Below are 18,671 nucleotides of genomic sequence, written 5' to 3'. Positions count from 1 at the left end.
AGCCTCCCATCCAGTAGGGATATTTAATGGGATATCCTTTAGGTAAAAGCATGCTGTCAGCCGAGGCTTTCACGGAAGCCAGTATTTCATCGTACGGTTTCGTTCTAGAACGAGTTACTGCAGCAACCGAAGCCGTAGCTACTGCTGATTTGGCTGCTTCATCAGCCAGTGTATTTCCAGCACCATGTATACCAACGTGCTGGTGTCCAAGTGTATGTACAACATGGACATTTGGTAATGTTTCCTTTAGATCTGCTACTTTCTCCCACAGAAGTCTATGTTTGTTGGTGTTACCTTTGGAATCTCTTAACCCATTCTGGTGCCAGTAATGCAGATATTCATTGGCGGACTGGACACAATAGTATGAATCACAGACAATCAGTGTTAGCTGGTTAGGATCTGTGTGTTCCAGTGCCATCACCAGTGCCTTTAGCTCTACTAGTTGTGTAGTGCAATCCCCTAGGGTTTGCATATAGGTGTGTTGTGGATAGAATTTACTACCCTCCATGTAGCCACTTATGACTGCGCAAGCAGCGGAGTATTGCTGCTTTGTGCCTATAGCAGGTTGTGCTGAGCCATCGGTGTACATGACTTGTTGATATTGATCAATAGGCAATGTATTTGCTGGCACTGGTTATTCTAGTTCATATTGCAAAAGTTCTTGATTTTGTAACTTTGGGTCAAAAATATAGTCAACCTCAGTGACTGTCAGAGACGTTGCCCATTGAAGCCAATGTGGATGTAATGCTTTAGCGTTTTGGAACGCTGGCCTTGGTAACAGCCTCAAGGGCTGGAATTGGAGATATGACAATAATGCGTTTCCCCTGGGCTAGTGGTTTTTCTTTAATGACAGTCATCTGAACAGCAGTGAGAATTTTCTCAGTGGATGCAAAACGTTGTTCTGCTGTTGAACACAGATGTGATTTGTATGCAATCGGGACTGTCTCACCCTCATTGAATGTTACATAGGTGAAAACAATGGCACCAGCAATTACTCTGATGAGCAGATGTTTTTTATTGTCCCAGGTGTGTAAATGTTGTGATGCAAGCATGTTTTGTTGCAATGCTCTGAGAATGTGTGTGTGTGCGACTGTCCATTATTTACTGGAAAAGTCAGGACATATTAAGTCATATAAGGGTTTTATGTGTGATGCATAATCTGGAATGTATGTTCTGCCAAAATTTTGAAAACCCAATAGGGAATGGAGTTTTGTAATGGTAGTAACTGCACACATTTTTCTAAGAATTGTGGCGCTAGGCTCTTTGCTTCACTTGATAATTCGTATCCCAGAACAGGACACCAAGGAAGGCTATTTTTGTATTTTTTTAAGTTGAATTTATAGCCAAATTTGGCAAATTCCACAACAATGCTGGCTACACGTCCTATATTTTACAGTAGTTCCTCGTCCGTGAGGTAGATGTCATCTACATTGGACAATGCTTCAGGGTCAATGTCGTGCAATATTGAAGTTACACGAGCTGCGAACAGTCCTGGTCTGATCTTATACCCCTGTGGTAAACAACATAATTTTTTCTGGGAGCCTAGTGTGCTGAAACTTGTAAGTTTCTGTGAGACCTGACAGCTTTAGGGTGATCAACCCTAACATGTTGCCTGCCTACCTCCACATTTTGGACACTGTTTTTGCTGGTTTTAGGACTCTGTGTACTTTCCCACTGCTATCCAGTGCTAAAGTGCATATGTTCTCTCCCTTAAAACATTGTGACATTGGTTCATACCCAATTGGCTTATTTAATCTACTTGTAAGACCACAGTAAAGTGCACTACATGTGCCCAGGGCCTGTAGATTAAATGCTACTAGTGGGCCTTCAGCACTGATTGTGTCACCCACAAAAGTAGCCTCTAAACCATGTCTCGGGCCTGCCATTACAAGGCCTGTGTATGCAGTTTCACTGCCACTTCGACCTGGCATTTAAAATTACTTGCCAAGCCTTAAACTGGCAGACAGGATGGAACTGAAAAGGGACCTTGTGCACTTCTAAGCCATTCTTTGATGTTTCCCCCACTTCAAAGGCACAATTGGGTATTTAAGCAGGGCCTCTGACCTTACCAACTCAGACACTTCTGAACCAGAACCTGCAACCTGCCAAGAGGAACTGCCTGGCTGCTCAATGGACTCACCTGACTGCTTTTCTGAAAAGGACTGCTGCCCTTCGGTTGCCCTGATGCCTTGCTGTCCTCTGGCTCTGCTGAGAAGTGATCTCCAAGGGCTTGGTTAGAGCTTGCCTCCTGTTCCCAGAAATCTCAGGACCAAAAAGACTTAATCTCTGCAGAAGAACTCCTTGTGTGGCGAACATCGATGCACAGCCTGCAATATACGACACACAGCCTGCCTTGCGGTGAGAAAATCACCACACGCCAAACCGGAATGACACAGCCCGACTTCCCAAAGAGGAAAACGATGCAGCACCAGCATTGCAACCGGAAATTCTATTCATGGCCCACTGGATCAATGCAAAGCTGAGCCAGAATGATGCAGCCCGACTTCCTGAGAGCAATCGACACAGCGCCTGCATACGGCAAAAATGTCCATGCATCGCCCACTGAATCGACGCAGCCCCTCTGACTTTGTCCTGCATGCCTGTGATTTCAACGAATCACCCCCAGGGCATCCGAAAACCCCGCATCATGAAGAGGATCTCGTCTACGTGCTGGAAATCGACTAAAATCCTGCCCTGCGTGAAAAATCAATGACACATCGTCGGTGTGAGCTGGAACAATCAACGCACACCTCCTTGTTTTCCACGCAACTCCTTCTCTGAGGTCCCTTGCAGAGAATTTGAACCAAACCAAGTACTTTGTGCTTGCAAGAGACTTTTGTTGCTTTTTAAAGACTAAAGACACTTTATATCATTTTTACAGTGATATCTCAACATATACTTATTGAATCTTGATCGTTTTGACCTGCATCTTACCAGATAAATGTTATATATTTTTCTAAACACTGTTTGGTGTATTTCTGTGGTGTTCTACTGTGTTATTGCATGATTTGTTGCACAAATACTTTACACATTGCCTTCTAAGTTAAGTCTGACTGCTCAGTGCCAAGCTGCTAGAGGGTGGGCACAGGATAATTTGATTGTGTGTGACTTACCCTGACAAGAGTGAGGGTCCTTGCTTGGACAGAGGGTAACATGACTGGAAATCAAAGACCCCATTTCTAACAGATCTCTACTCTCAGGCGCTATATTTTAGCAGAAGAAACCATTTGAAATATTCAATGTTGTTTTGTATTTTTCGCACACTATGTTGTTCATAGGTGTTGTGCTGTGAGAGTTTTGTATAGCATATGTGCGTGTGTCACTGTTTAAGTGTCTGTAATTTAAAACTATTCTGTATGAATGCTCCGGTTTAGCTACAAGGAATAGAAGACTATACATCAGTGAAACACAGGATTTGATTACACCCTGGTACTCTAGTTTTGTGAGGATTTCCCTCACAGGTCCTTTAGCATCATGTTTTATTGGAAAGTGGGGTTGAGGTTGGGCTTGATTCTCAATTGGAATTATATGATAGGAGAAATCTTTATCCCACCCTACTTGGTTACGATATAACTTGAGTGCCTGTGCCAATGCCCAATCAATGGTGTAGGATTCTGCGAGCTCACCTGGAACAAGAGGCGAGAAAGAAGGTTTGATAAACTCTTCCCCAAATAGGCAAGTACGGACAAATTCAGCTGACCAATCCCTTTTGGCCAGTAAAACATCATTAATGTTTATGAAGCAGTCCCAAAAGATTGCGTTGATTGTGCGTTCAATGTCTCCTTCTAACTGTATCGTTACTTTGTACTCCTTGTCAGGCGTTAAGACACTCATGTCCGCAGTTTCAACCTGTAAAAAGTCATAATTTGCTTTCACCTCCAGATGCTCTTGAAGATTCCGGCAGAGCTAGCAACCTGGTTTTGTTCTTCAATAGAGCCCTCTTTTTGAGTGGCATGACGAATCGCAACTGCTGCCACTTTTTTCTTTTTAAATTGAGTTTTGTGTTGGGGAAGTTTCTCTTCTTTTTAACAGAAACTTCTGTACAGCTTTGTTATTCCTGTCTCAGTTTCACATACTCAGTTCTTCGCTCTGACCGCCCACCTCTCTCACTGCGGTTTTCCGGTGAATCCTGAAAGGATCAAGATTGGCGTGTGTCAGTATTTTGATATACCTATTCTGTGGGGTCTCCATATGCAGAGATTCTCCCCTTTCTTTTTAGGTGTTTGTTGTTTTGTTATCGCAGCTTTTTTTAGAACCCTTAGCAACTTGCTTGGTAGAATCTTTATTAGATTTACCCTGAAACTGTGGTTTGTGGGTCTGGCCCCCAGACTATCTCGACTAATACTAGAGTAGGTCTCCACGATGATCTTTCGCAGCTCACATTCTTGATCCTGTGGAAGAATGTTCCGGAGCCGCATGCAAACCGCACACTGCTAGTGCGACTGATTCCCCTTTAAGGTTACTTAATATTATTGAAGATACAGTGGCAAAATTGCCCATAAGTTGCATCCCCAAGTCCAGGAAGGGGGCAGCTCGGTATTCATCGTGAATTTGTTTTAACACTTCCGGTGGATTGGCAAGTGTCGGTGTACTGTGTGCAGTAGTGTAGAGCATGGCAAATACCGTGCCCCAAGTATTGAAGTTATCTACTGCGGGAACCATCCCAAATGGCAAGCACATAGTTAATATTCCATGCTTATCCTGAGGACCCGTATGGGAAAATTTTGGAGACAAAGCGCATGACTTTTGCCAGCAACCTATCTTACTGCAGCCTTGAGAAAAGCACAGAGTGAAAGAAATGTCTTCTTTAAGAATGCAGTGCTGACCTAGACTAAGAACAGCTAGATAGAGAAAATAAAACAAGACCGAAAATATAGCTATGGCTAAAATAATATAATGAAGCTAGAATAAAACATATCTAGGTTAACGTGCACAACGGCAGGCCTAGTTTGCTAAAATAGTGTGCATTAAACTATAGCTAAAATGGCTACACAACACTTGGAGGTGGCAGTTCAGATATTACTCAAATTTTGGCCTTCTCCAGTTTTTTCATGATGAATTTTAGCCTCTTGGTGTTGGCGACCTTCTCCTGCTCCAAACTGTCCAAATGATATAGGACCGAGGAAACGGCCCTCTGCAGATCCTGCAGCAATTGCCTGTCCATGGCAGCAGGTGGTGTGGGCTTTTGCACTGTTCTTGTTGTAGTTGCAGCTGATGTTGTGAGTGTGGTGCCAGATGTGCCCCCCTGCACAGCTGAGGAGCTAGGCGTTTGCTGTGCCTTCTTAGCCACTGTGGGGACTCCACCTGGGAATACCCACCATTCCCCTGTTGCACCCTCTGCACAGTAGCGGTGAGCCATTTTTCGGGACCCAGATTCCACTGCCAGGATATGGCGGTACCTCACTGCCCTCTTTTGAAATGCATGCAGCTCATCATTGGTCATGTTGGCAGATGTTAAAAGGAGACAGGCAACCATCAGTGTCAGCATTGTGTTGATTCTATACAGATTAGTAACGTACACTGCTAAATCGAAATACACATGCACTCCAACTCACATTTCAGAAAAGACAATGGCACTGATAAATGTAACAACAACGCTGCCTTAGCATCATATTTATGACATTAACGTGACACAAACCGAGAAGATTAACCAAACATTTGGAAGTGTGCATTGTTTTTGCTTAAAAAAGGATAATGAAAAGAGAGCACTAACTTTACTTAGATCTGGCCCAAACTTCCTCATCATCTGTGTCTATTTCCAACCATACATCACCAGTAACTTGGACATCTTATTGGGAGGATGGGATGCTATTGGTAACCATGAGGGTTCAGAGCTGATAGGTACACGTGCAAGCCTGATTAATATGACTGTCACCTACACTGTAAGCATCACATCTACCTACAAAATTGGTATTCATCTCCCTCTGAGCTAAGGCGGGATGGCCATGCAATCCATCATCTCAAGTGTCCTGGTCAACCACCAAGACCCGCCCACTCATACATGGAGTCAAGGAGTGGATCATATGTTAGGAGGGCTGACAACTAGGAAGCTGGTATCCTTAGGTTTATCACATTTACATTCATGTGTCTAGGTGTAGACAGCCATCAATGACAGTTCTGCCACTGCTATTCCTTTCACACCCATTTCCACACCAACACACATTTGGCCTGGACCTGCATGCAAGCCAATTACATTCCACATAAGTATAACATACATGGAGTGCAAAAGACGGAGCACGATGCTGGGGGAAAATTGCCAGCCCAGTCCTCCATCTTTATGACAATACAGGGATGCTCAAATTGGGTTCAATATGGTGCACCCCTGTGTTGTGAGAATGACGGAGTGCACCACTGCCAATATTCTCATAGCATTGCACTCTGTCATTCTCAGTCACATATGGCCCTACATGTGGCTTGTCACCACCTTGTGTGATCGAGCAGATATTGCTCCCTGGCCTCCAGATCTGCCCAGCGTTGTTTTAGCTGGTGCTCATTTCTGCTGGTCCTGTATACTCGCTTTAGGTGGTGGAGCACCTAGCCCCACTGCAGCTGCCTGGCTTTGGTCCGATATCCCTGGATGTCCCTGTCACCCATCTCAAGCATCATTGGCAGGTAGTGGGATACCAGCCACACAAATCTACCTAGCTCATCCACTGACATCTTCGTCAACCTCCCCCCTACCAGACGTGTCATATATGGTCAAAGTTGACCCCAAATACCAAGAACAAAACAAATAAACAGAAACTTAACCCCACTAACTTATCCCAACTATCCCAAATGAGTAACTACCCTGGGCAGACTCACCACAGTACAAACACAAATATAGACAAAAAACACAAAAAATCAAAACTACTGGGACAAAATGCACACAATATATAACAGAACATGACCGGAGGGACACCACGAACTTCAATAAACAACCAAGACACAACCACCAGCTCCAAAACACAACCACAAAGTCACAAAGGCACAGACTGTAAAGAGAAAGTGAAACTACACCCACTGTACCTTGCTTGTAGACAGGATTTCCTATTACATCACTTCCTGTTCCCGTGTGTCACGCTTTTCAGTTATGCTTGTATTTATTTGACGCATTTGCATAGGTTTTTTAAACGCACGTACGTCATTAATATTGACGCATGGCGGTTATGCAACGATTTCACTAAAGGCAGCATTGAGAGGATTGAGCAGGTGGAATTCATGCTAAGAGCCCATGTGTCAATTTCTTTGTGCTTGCGGATGTTTTAGATGCATTTGCGTCATATTTTTTTACTCAATTCCTGATTGTGTGTTTTTTTGCATTGTTCTTATATGCACCCTGAATTAACATACATATGACATGGGTTGTGCTACAGTTTGGCATACTGGGTATGGCCACATGTGGTAGTCCATGTAACAATGTGATAAGGGTGTGATTGGTATGTTCCACCAATGTGTATGTACAGAGTCAACAACACGCAAATTGTTGTACGTCGTGCAGATAAATGCATGTGTGACAACAGTGTATCCATATATGTTTGGCATTCTGTACAATGCAATAGTTCTGGTTTGTGATTGTATATTGTGTTACTGTCTCTGATGTGTGTTGTTCTCAAAAAGAGCATAATATTTAAAGCTGCATATACAGGTCAGGCATTGTTGATGACGGGTGAACCATTGCTACCTAGGAAATATTACCCGACAACTGTCTCCGTATATATATTATGAGTTTATGGAGACTTTTGTGAAGCCTGCATATTTGTCTGACGTGCATTTTTGATACATAGTGTGTATGACACACTCTGCCTACTCTCCACCGAGAATATGTTTTGATCACAAAAGTTTGATTAAACTTGTTGCATTTACCAATGGTTGTTGGTTTTATGTGGTTGACCTGCAGCCCTAGCTGATATGTTCTCATCCTTACTGATGTGCATTCCATAGATGTGTCCATGCAATGTGTGAGGTCATGTATACCCTATGGCAGGATTCAGCCCCATGGCAGTGGCAGGACAGATTACCATGGATTATCTGCGAAGGCCCAAATGTTACCATTGGTTGTTATACCTTGGCAAATCATGATGACCATAGTTACCAATTATATCCCCCCTTGTCACACGTTCCATGCAGTGATTGCAACTCTCATACTGAGATGTGACAGTGCACAGTTTCAACATGACTTAATTTCTATTTTTTGTCATCTACTACCTCATGTGCGGGCCCCTTCCATACATCACATTTGGACATGATGTAGCTGTGTGTGGTGACCTATTGATTAACAGGTTGGTAACGTGGATGTACAAAATATGTCGTGGTCCTTGTATTATGTCCTTCAGTTGTCACATACCAGTGATGAGGCTGTTAGTGATGTATGTGATGATGGCAGTACATTTGATGTCGCAACTGTACTTGTCAGATTCCTATTTGTAACATCCTCCCTAAGGTTAGACTCACATTCCTATGATATATGTAGTGGAGACTGAAGAGACCAAAGCAGGATTAGTTGTATAATTGAAGTGTTTATTTTTCAAAATTAACAAAGTGAATTCAGTGGTTCTTAAGAGTAAAGGTTGCCACCTATGTGCTGTCTCCAGCGTACCCCAGCAGCTGTGTTGTGCTGTTCCCCTTCCATATCGTCACCAACAGCTTCCTCCTCCTTCTCAGGCAGGTCATCAACCTGGTGGTACATAGGAATGTTCATCTGCACAGATATGTTGTGCAGGATACCACATGCCAGGATGATATTGCACACAATGTGTGGGACATATGGGAGGCTGCCTCCTGTGAGGTCCCCGGCACCTGAATCTTGTTTTCAGTATGACAAATGTCCTTTGCATGATATTGTGTGTCTTACAGTGTCCCTCTTTGTATGCACGCTCTGCTGCTGTGCTTTGAATTGCAAATGGGGTAATCATCCACAGCTGTATGCCATAACCCTGATCCCCTGCAAAAGATAAAAGGTGTAAATTGTTGTTAAGGCTTGCAACAGATTTGGCACGTAGCATGGTGTAGGAGGCTGCCCTGGCTTGTAGTGGGTTCCTTGTGGTAGTTACACCCTGTGCCAGGTCCAGTTATCCCTTATTAGTAGAATAGAGGTGTTTCTAGGAGCTTAGGCTGATAGAAGGTAGCTATGGCAAAGCAGCTTAGGCTGAACTAGGAGACATGCAAAGCTCCTACTATACCACTTATATCATATAGCACAATATCATAATAAAACACAATACTCAGAGTTACTAAAAATAAAGGTACTTTATTTTTATGACAATATGCCAAAAGTATCTCAGAGAATACCCTCACTTAGGAGGTACGTAATATACACAAGATATATGTACACAAACCCAAAACAGGTAAGTAACAGTAAGAAAAGTAGTGCAAACAATGTAGAATCACAATAGGATGCAATAGGTGAACATAGGTCTAGGGGCAACACAAACCATATACTCGAAAAGTGGAATGCGAATCACGAATGGACCCAAGACCTATGGGAGCTTGTAGAAGGTCGCTGGGACTGTAAGAAAACAGTCAGGGTGTCCAAGACACCCCACCCCAAGACTCTGAAAAGTAGGAGTAAAGTTACCCTACTACCCCAGAAAGACACATTAGTTGTGATAGGGAGATTTTGCAAGAACCACAAGCACCAGCAAAACAGTGAAGATGGATTCCTGGACGTGAGGACCTGCAAGGCAAGGGGACCAAGTCCAAGAGTCGCAATAGTGTACGGGGGGGGCAGGAGCCCAGGAAACCCCGGATGAAGGTGCAAAAGGGCTGACTCTGGGTGGAAGAAGCTAAAGATTCTGCAACAACGAAAAGGGCTAGGAACTTCTCCTTTGGGTGGAAGATGTCCCACAGCATGCTTGATGTTGCAGAGCTGTTTCCACACAGAAATAACGCAAACAAGCCTTGCTAGCTACAAGGGTCGGGTTTGAGGTTTTTGAGTGCTGCTGGAGACCAGGGAAGACAAGGATGTCACCCCTTGGAGGAGGAGACAGAGGGGGTACTCAGCAACTCAGAGAGCCCCCTCAGAAGCAGGCAGCACCCGCAGAAGTACCGGAGCAGGCACTTGGAAGTTCTGTGAAATCAGAGTCACAAAAGGAGGGTCCCACGACATTGGAGTCCAACTCAGAGGGGTGAGCCCTGCAGGATGGAGTGCTGGGGACCCAGGCTAGGCTGTGCACAAAGGAATCCTTGGAGAAGGGCACAGAAGCCGGAGCAGCTGCAAATCACGCAGTTCACAGGTTTGCTGTCTGACGTGGGGAGGCAAGGACTTACCTCCACCAAACTTGGACTGAAGTATCACTGCACTGTGGGGCTCACTTGGATCCAGCTCCTGTGTTCCAGGGACCACGCGCGTCAGGATGAGAGGAGACCCAGAGGACTGTTGATGCAGTCTTTTAGTGCCTGCGTTAGCAGGGGGAGATTCCGTCGACCCACAGGAGATTTCTTCTCGGCTTCCAGTGCAGGGTGAAGGCAGACAGCCATCAGAACATGCACCACCAGGAAACAGTTGAAAAAGCTGGCAGGATAAGGCACTACAATGTTGCTGGTAGTTGTCTCGCTACTTTGTTGCGGTTTTGCAGGCATCCTGGAGAAGTCAGCGGTCGATCCTTGGCAGAAGTCGAAGAGGGAAGTGCAGAGGAACTCTGGTGAGCTCTTATATTCGTTATCTGAAGAATACCCCAGAGGAGAGACCCTAAATAGCCGGAAAAGGAGGTTTCACTACCAAGAAAGGCGGATTGGCTACCAAGAAAGGTAAGAGCCTATGAGAGGGGGTCTCTGACGTCACCTGCTGGCACTGGCCACTCAGAGCAGTCCAGTGTGCCCCCAACACCTCTGTTTCCAAGATGGCAGAGGTCTGGGACACACTGGAGGAGCTCTGGGCACCTCCCCTTTTCTTTGTCCAGTTTTGTGCCAGAGCAGGGCTGGGGGATGCCTGAACCAGTGTAGACTGGCTTATGCAGAGATGGGCACCATCTGTTCCCACCAAAGCATTTCCAGAGGCTGGGGGAGGCTACTCCTCCCCAGCCCGTCGCACCTATTTCCAAAGGGAGAGGGTGTAACACCCTCTCTCAGAGGAAATCCTTTGTTCTGCCTTCCTGGGCAGGGGCTGCCCAGAACCCAGGAGGGCAGAATCCTGTCTGAGGGGTTGGCAGCAGCTGCAGTGGAAACCCTGGAAAGGCAGTTTGGCAGCACCCGAGTTCTGTGCTAGAGACCCGGGGGATCATGGAATTGTCCTCCCAATACCATTGGGGTGACAATTCCATGATTTTAGACATGTTACATGGTCATGTTCGAAGTTACAATTATGACGATATACATAGGCAGTGACCTTTGTATAGTGCACGTGTGTAATGGTGTCCCCGCACTCACAAAGTCTGGGGAATTTGCCCTGAACAATGTGGGGGAACCTTGGATAGTGCCAGGGTGCCCACACACTAAGTAACTTGGCACCCAACCTTCACCAAGTGAGGGTTAGACATATAGGTGATTATAAGTTACTTCTGTGCAGTGAAAAATGGCTGTGAAATAACGTGGATGTTATTTCACTCCGGCTGCAGTGGCAGGCCTGTGTAAGAATTGTCTGAGTTCCCTATGGGTGGCAAAAGAAATGCTGCAGCCCATAGGGATCTCCTCGAACCCCAATACCCTGGGTACCTAAGTATCATTTACAAGGGAATTATATGGGTGTAACAGTGTGCCAATGAGAATTGGTAAATTTAGTCACTAGCCTGCAGTGACAAATTTAGAAAGCAGAGAGATCATAAACACTGAGGTTCTGGTTAGCAGAGCCTCAGTGATACAGTTAGTCACCACACAGGGAACACATACAGGCCACAAACTTACGTGCACTGGGGTCCTGGCTAGCAGGATCCCAGTGACACATATCAAACGCACTGACAACATAGGGTTTCAATAATGAGCACTGGGCCCTGGCTAGCAGGATCCCACCAGTGAGACAGTAAAAACACCTTGACATATACTCACAAACAGGCCAAAAGTGGGGGTAACAAGGCTAGAAAGAGGCTACCTTCCTACACAACCCCCCCCCCAAACGAAGGGCAACAAGGCTAACCTTGGCCAGTTGAGTCTTTATTGTCTAAGTGGTGATAAGTGGAGAGTAGCTCTGTAATAGATTGGTTATTCCCTTTATCATCCAGTAAATGGTTACTTCCCTGAGGGGATGTGAACCACCCTGTTTGAAGTTGTTTAGCTAGCCAGCAATGTGAAGTTATATTCTCAGAGTTTCCATTAGTATGTTTAAGTTTAGAGCAGTGGGAATTGTCCACTGGACCTATCTCAAATGATGAGAATGGCAGACAGGGATGCTGTCTCAGTAAAGCCATAGCTGGGCAAAAACATTGTCCATATGGCTGTAAGGGAGAGCAGGGTTGCTGTTTCTCTTGAGTTGGAGCAGGGTAGGGATGCTGTCCTATGAGTTCCACACTGGGGCAGGAATGTTGTCCTAAGTGTTGTGAGGCAGTGCAGGGTTGCTGCACTAAAGTTTCTCTGGGAGGGTTGGAGGGATACTCCATGTTAACTAGAATGGTGGACTTGTTTTCACCAATATTAGTTATCCCACAGAGAGGTACTTCCACCTCAGGGAATACAGCTGTGCCAGCTGATGGTTCCCTTGGTACAGGTGCCACCCCAGGAGAGGTTTCTCTTACCAGAGGAATGGTATCCTGAATGGCAGGGTAGGTATGGGATACTTTGATGCCCTTTTTACCTGTTCTTGGAGAAGGATCCTGAGTTTTCAGGCCTTTGTCTCTACTTTGCTTTTTCATTTCAGCTGAAATGAGAGGAAGCAATTCCTCAGGGATACCCAGCATGGCTGCATGGGTATTAAACTCTACCTCAGCCCAACCTGAGGCCTCTAGATCATTACCTACGAGATGGTCTACAGGTAAGCTAGGTGATACTACCACCTGCTTAGGGCCAGTTACTCCACCCCAACTAAACTGAATTATAGCTAAGGAAAGAAACTTAGTGGAGTTATGGACATAAAAACTCTTGTATTGTTGTCCAATGATGTGTTGTGCAGGAGACACTAGGTTTTCAGTCACCAAAGTGATACTTGACCTGTGTCCCTGTATGCCTGAGCCTCACCACCATTTATTGAAACTGTCTGCCTGTACTTATCCATTGTAAGGGGACAAACAGTCAGTGTGGCAAGGCCAGTGCCACTAGGTGTGACAGAAACTGTCTTGGGACTGACTACTCCAGTTTCTATGATGGACCCATAAGTGAACCCAACTACACCCTTATTTTGACTGTTGCCAGCAGTCTTACCACTATTACCACTACTGCTAGGGGCACTAGAGTTTGATGTAGTAGTGGTGGTAGGCTCAGAGGGTTTACCTGGGCAGGACTTAACCCCTGGACTACGGCTTTTATTTTTACACACATAGCACCAAGGCTTTTTAATATGTGTGGGTTATGAATAGGAGGAAGAAGTTGATATATCACCACCCCCTGAAGAGTGTTTAGGATTTGAAGAAATATCTTTAGTTTTACCCATATTCCCATGCTTATCCTGAGATTTCTCACCATCTTTCTTCTTGCCGTTCTTGTCACCTCCTGTATGAACTTTTCTGTTCACTCTTATTCTGACCCGTTTGTCTGCCTTCTTTCCCAATTCTTAGGGAGAGGTCAGATCTGAGTCTACCAAGTACTGGTGCAACAAATCAGACACACAATTGTTCATAATATGCTCTCTCAGGATTATATTATACAGGCTTTCATAGTCAGTCACCATACTGCCATGTAACCAACCCTCCAAGGCCTTCACTGAACAGTCTACAAAGTCTGTCCAGTCTTGAGAGGACTCTTTTCTGGTGTCTCTGAACGTAATCCTGTATGGTTCAGTGGTTAAGCCAAATCCATCCAAGAGTGCACCCTTTAAAACTTTGTAGTTATTAGCATCACTTTCTCTGACAGTGAGGAGCCTATCCCTACCCTTACCAGTAAAAGATAGCCACAAGATAGCAGCCCACTGCCTTTGTGGGACCAACTGCACCATACAAGCCCTCTCAAGTGCAGCAAACCACTCCTTGTAAGGGGGACTATCTTATGCAGGTTTCTGGAATCTTGTGCTCTAACAAGATTGCTATCAAAAACACTGCTGCTGCCACCATAGGGAACTAACCCCAACCTCTGCCTTTCCCTTTCCACATCCAGAGATTCTCTGTCTGAGGCCAGCTGCTGCTGTTTAAACTTCAGTCTGACCTCTTCCAACCTCAGCTTTCTGAGTTCCCTTTCCATTAAGTTATCCTCAGGGTGGGAGGCTTGGGAACTGTGAGACACAGACATTATGTGGGAATTGGCAGAGTTGGACCTGTCCCAAACTGACTGGACCGTAATAACCTGGCCTTTAGGAGTGAAAGGTGCCCTACTAATGTGTGACCCCCTCCCACTACCTGTGTCACTAGGTGGCCTGCTAGCTGACAGGTCCTTGGAAGAACCCTCCCTAGCAACCTCAGGGGACTCCTCTGAGTCTGACAGGGTACCCCCTCCTCTACCTCTTGATCCTGAGATGGGCCAGACTGGTTCGGGTCACTTTCTAGGAGGAGGCTGAGTAGAAGATCTTTTGTAGGATTCTTACCAATTGGTAAACCTCTTTCGAAGCAGAGACCCCTCAAACCTTTAAAGTTTAGATTACCATATGTTGCCTTGACAACTGTGGGAGTAAGCTCTACTGCAGACATGACAGAAAAGGTTTAGGAGAGAGAGAGAAAAACGTTTTTGGAACTTTTAAAAGAACAGCAAAAACGTTTTCAAACTTTTGAAAACTTTAAAAAGTTTTCAGAAACTTTTCAGAAACTTTTTAAAAAGCTTTAGAGAAGGATAGTTGAACTGTTTAGGTTACTGTGTATATTCTGAAGTATTTGGTTTATGTTTTTCCTATGAAAAGCACAAATGACAAAGTGATAAAGCAGTTACAAGTACTTATCCCACCACTGCACCACCAATGTAGGAGGCTACCTGGCTTATAGAGGGTACCTTATTGGTACCTACACCTAGTGCCAGGTCCAGTTATCCCTTATTTGTAGATTAAAGGTGTTCTAGCAGCTTAGTCTGATAGAGGTAGCTATAGCAGAGCAGCTTAGGCTGAATTAGAAGACATACAAAGCTCCTATTATACCACTTATATCACTTAGAGCTATATCACAAGAAAATACAAGGTACTTTATTTTAGTGACAATATTCCAAATGAATCTCGGATGATATACTCCCTTAGGAGGTAAGTAATATACACAAAATGTACACACAAACCAAAATCAGTTAAGTAAGGAGTTAGAAAAGTAGTACAAACACTGTAGAACACAATAGATTGCAATAGGAGACCATAGGCCTAGGGGCAACACAAACCTTATAATCCAAAAGTGGAATGCGAACCATGAATGGACCCCAGGCCTAGTGTAGTGTGTAGAGCGTCACTGGGAGTGTAAGAAAACAATAAGGGTGTCCAAAATACCCCACCCCAAGACCCTGAAAAGTAGGAGTAAAGTTACCCTAATATTCCAGAAAGACAGTTAAGTCGAGATAGGGGATTCTGCAAAGACAACAACTGACTGCAAAACATTGAAGACAGATTTCTGGACCTGAGGACCTGCAAAGGAAGGGGACCAAGTCCAAGAGTCACGCAAGTGTCCGGAGGGGCAGGAGCCCACTAAACCCCGGATGAAGGTGCAAAAGGGCTGCCTCTGGATGGAAGAAGCCAAAGATACTACAACAACAGAAGGTGCCAGGAACTTCTCCTTTGGTCAGAAGATGTCCCACGGTGTGTTGGAGGATGCAGAGTTGTTTACATGGAGAAAGACCGCAAACAAGCCTTGCTAGCTGCAAGAGTCATGGTTGAAGGTTTTGGGTGCTGCCAGGGCCCAGGAAGGACCAGGAGGTCGCCCCTTGGAGGAAGAGACAGAGGGGGTGACCTGCAATACAGAGAGCTCATGCAGAAGCAGGCAGCACCCACAGAAGTACCTGAACAGGTGTTCAGAAGATCTGAGCATGACAGTCGACTCAGCATAAGAAAAGAGGGTCCCACGAAGTTGGAGTCCAACTCAGTGACTTGGGCAATGGAGGGCAGAGTGCTGGGGACCTGGGCTACATTGTGCACAAAGGAAGTCCTGCAAAAGTGCACATAAGCCCGAGCAGCTGCAGTTCACGCAGTACACAAGATCACCATCTGGCAAGAAGAGGCAAGGACTTACCTCCACCAAATTTGGACAGAAGGGCTACCTGACTGTCAGGGACACTTGGATCTAGCTCCTGTGTTCCTGTGTTCCAGGGACCTCGCTCATCAAGATGAGAGCGGACCCAGAGGACCGGTAATGCAGAAATTTGGTGCCTGCGTTGGCAGGGGGAAGATTCCGTCGACCCACAGGAGATTTCTTCTTGGCTTCCAGTGCAGGGTGAAGGCAGACAGCCCCCAGATCATGCACCACCAGGATTAGGCACTACAATGTCGCTGGTAGTCTTCTTGCTACTTTGTTGTGGTTTTGCAGGCGTCCTGGAGCAGTCAGCCATCAATCCTTGGCAGAAGTCAAAGAGGGAGATGCAGAGGAACTCTGGTAAGCTCTTTCATTCGTTATCTGAGGAAAAGCCCACAGGAGAGACCCTAAATAGCTCTCAGAGGATGATTGGCCACCTAGTCAGGTAAGCACCTCTCATGAGGGGGTCTTTGACGTCACCTGCTGGCACTGGCCACTTAGGGACCTCCATTGTGCCCTCACACCTCTGGATTCAACATGTCTGAGGTCTGGGACACACTGAAGGAGCTCTGGGCACCACCCCTGGGGTGGTGATGGACAGGGGAGTGGTCACTCCCCTTTCCTTTGTCCAGTTTCACGCCAGAGCAGGGCTGGGGGGTTCCCTGAACTGTTGTACACTGGTTTATGCAAGGAGGGCACCATCTGTGCCCTTCAAAGCATTTCCAGAGGCCAGGAGAGGCTGCACCTCTCAGGTCCTTAACACCTATTTCCAAAGGTATAGGGTGTAACACCCTCTCTCAGAGGAAATCCTTTGTGCTGCCTTCCTGGGACTGGGCTGCCCCGACCCCAGGAGGGCAGAAGCCTGTCTGTGGGTTGGCAGCAGTGGTAGCTACAGTGAAAACCCCAGAGAGCTGGTTTGCCAGTAACCGGGGTCCATGCTGGAGCCCCGGGGATGCATGGGATTGGCCCAATACCATATTTGGCATGGGGAGACAATTCCATGATCTTAGACATGTTACATGGCCATATTCGGAGTTACCATTGTGAAGCTACATATAGGTATTTACCTATATGCAGTGCACGCGTGTAATGGTGTCCCTGCACTCACAAAGTCCGGGGAAATTGCAACTATGTACACTTAGTAACTTTGCACCTAACCTTCATCAAGTGAGAGTTAGACATATAGGTGACTCATAAGTTACTGAAGTGCAGTGTAAAATGGCTGTGAAATAACGTGGATGTTATTTCACTCAGGCTGCAGTGGCAGTCCTGTGTAAGAATTGTCTGTGCTCCCTATGGGTGGCAAAAGCAATCCTGTAGCCCAGAGGGATCTCCTGGAACCCCAATACCATGGGTACCTAGGTACCATATACTAGGGAATTATATGGGTGTTCCAGTGTGCCAATGAGAATTGGTGAAAATGGTCACTAGCTTATTGTGAACATTTTAAAGACACAGAGAGCATAAGCACTGAGGTTCTGATTAGCAGATGCTCAGTGACACAGTTAGTCACTACACAGGGACACACATTCAGGCCACAAACTATGAGCACTGGGGTCCTGGCTAGCAGGATCCCAGTGAGACAGGCAAAAACAAACTGACACACAAGTAAACATGGGGGTAACATGCCAGGCAAGATGGAACTTTCCTACACAAAGGGCCTGATGAGTTGGAGATCTGGAAAGGAACTGGTAGATATATAGCAGTTGCAGCACCAGCACAGCAGGGAGTTCTCCACTATTCCCACATTTATCAAATACATACTAGAATCAACCATATTCTCTGTATGACCAACATTAACAGAACATTCATACACTCAGAATATTTAGGCCGCACGGTGTGAGGTCACAGTCCACTGTTAGTGATGATGTAGACAGCTGAGAAACTACCACCGATCCCAATGTGGCGCCTGTATCCTAGAGCCTTGGAAGACGAGGCCTTTCACAGTGCATTAGCGACTAAACTGGCATTTATAAAAGAAAAAGCCTCAGATCAGAGGGTGGAATGGGAGACTCTGAAGGTGGTAATCCAGGGTCATTGCCTAGGTCAAACAGTGGGAATCAGAAGAGAACTGACGACCGAAGTCCTTCGCATAGAGACAACACTACGTAGGTAGGAGTCGGAATTGGGTACCAACCCAGAGGCACCTCGACTGCTCTCTGCAGCACAGGAAATGCATAATGAGGCACTGGAACACCTTCACTGCCACAACTATAAAGTGCACACTAATAGGATCCATAAGGAGGAGGGGAGGGATGGGAAGCCACTGGTTTTGCTAATAAAACCGGAAAGCAGGGGCACTCCAATTACCCACCTGACAACCCAGGACGGGACTGTACTGCATGCACCGACGCACATTAACAATGAGTTTAGATCTTACTACATGTCTCTCTATAGCGCACCACCGCTGGAGAGAGAAGTGTGCTGCACATTTATTTGAGTGGCTTACAACTGCGAACACTGCCGAACCTGACGCTGAACAAT

The sequence above is a fragment of the Pleurodeles waltl genome, chromosome 5 (genome assembly GCF_031143425.1).
Source record: "Pleurodeles waltl isolate 20211129_DDA chromosome 5, aPleWal1.hap1.20221129, whole genome shotgun sequence".
NCBI lineage: Eukaryota > Metazoa > Chordata > Amphibia > Caudata > Salamandridae > Pleurodeles > Pleurodeles waltl.
The sequence above is the reverse complement of the archived record's forward strand: the minus strand, read 5'-3'. Positions refer to the sequence as shown.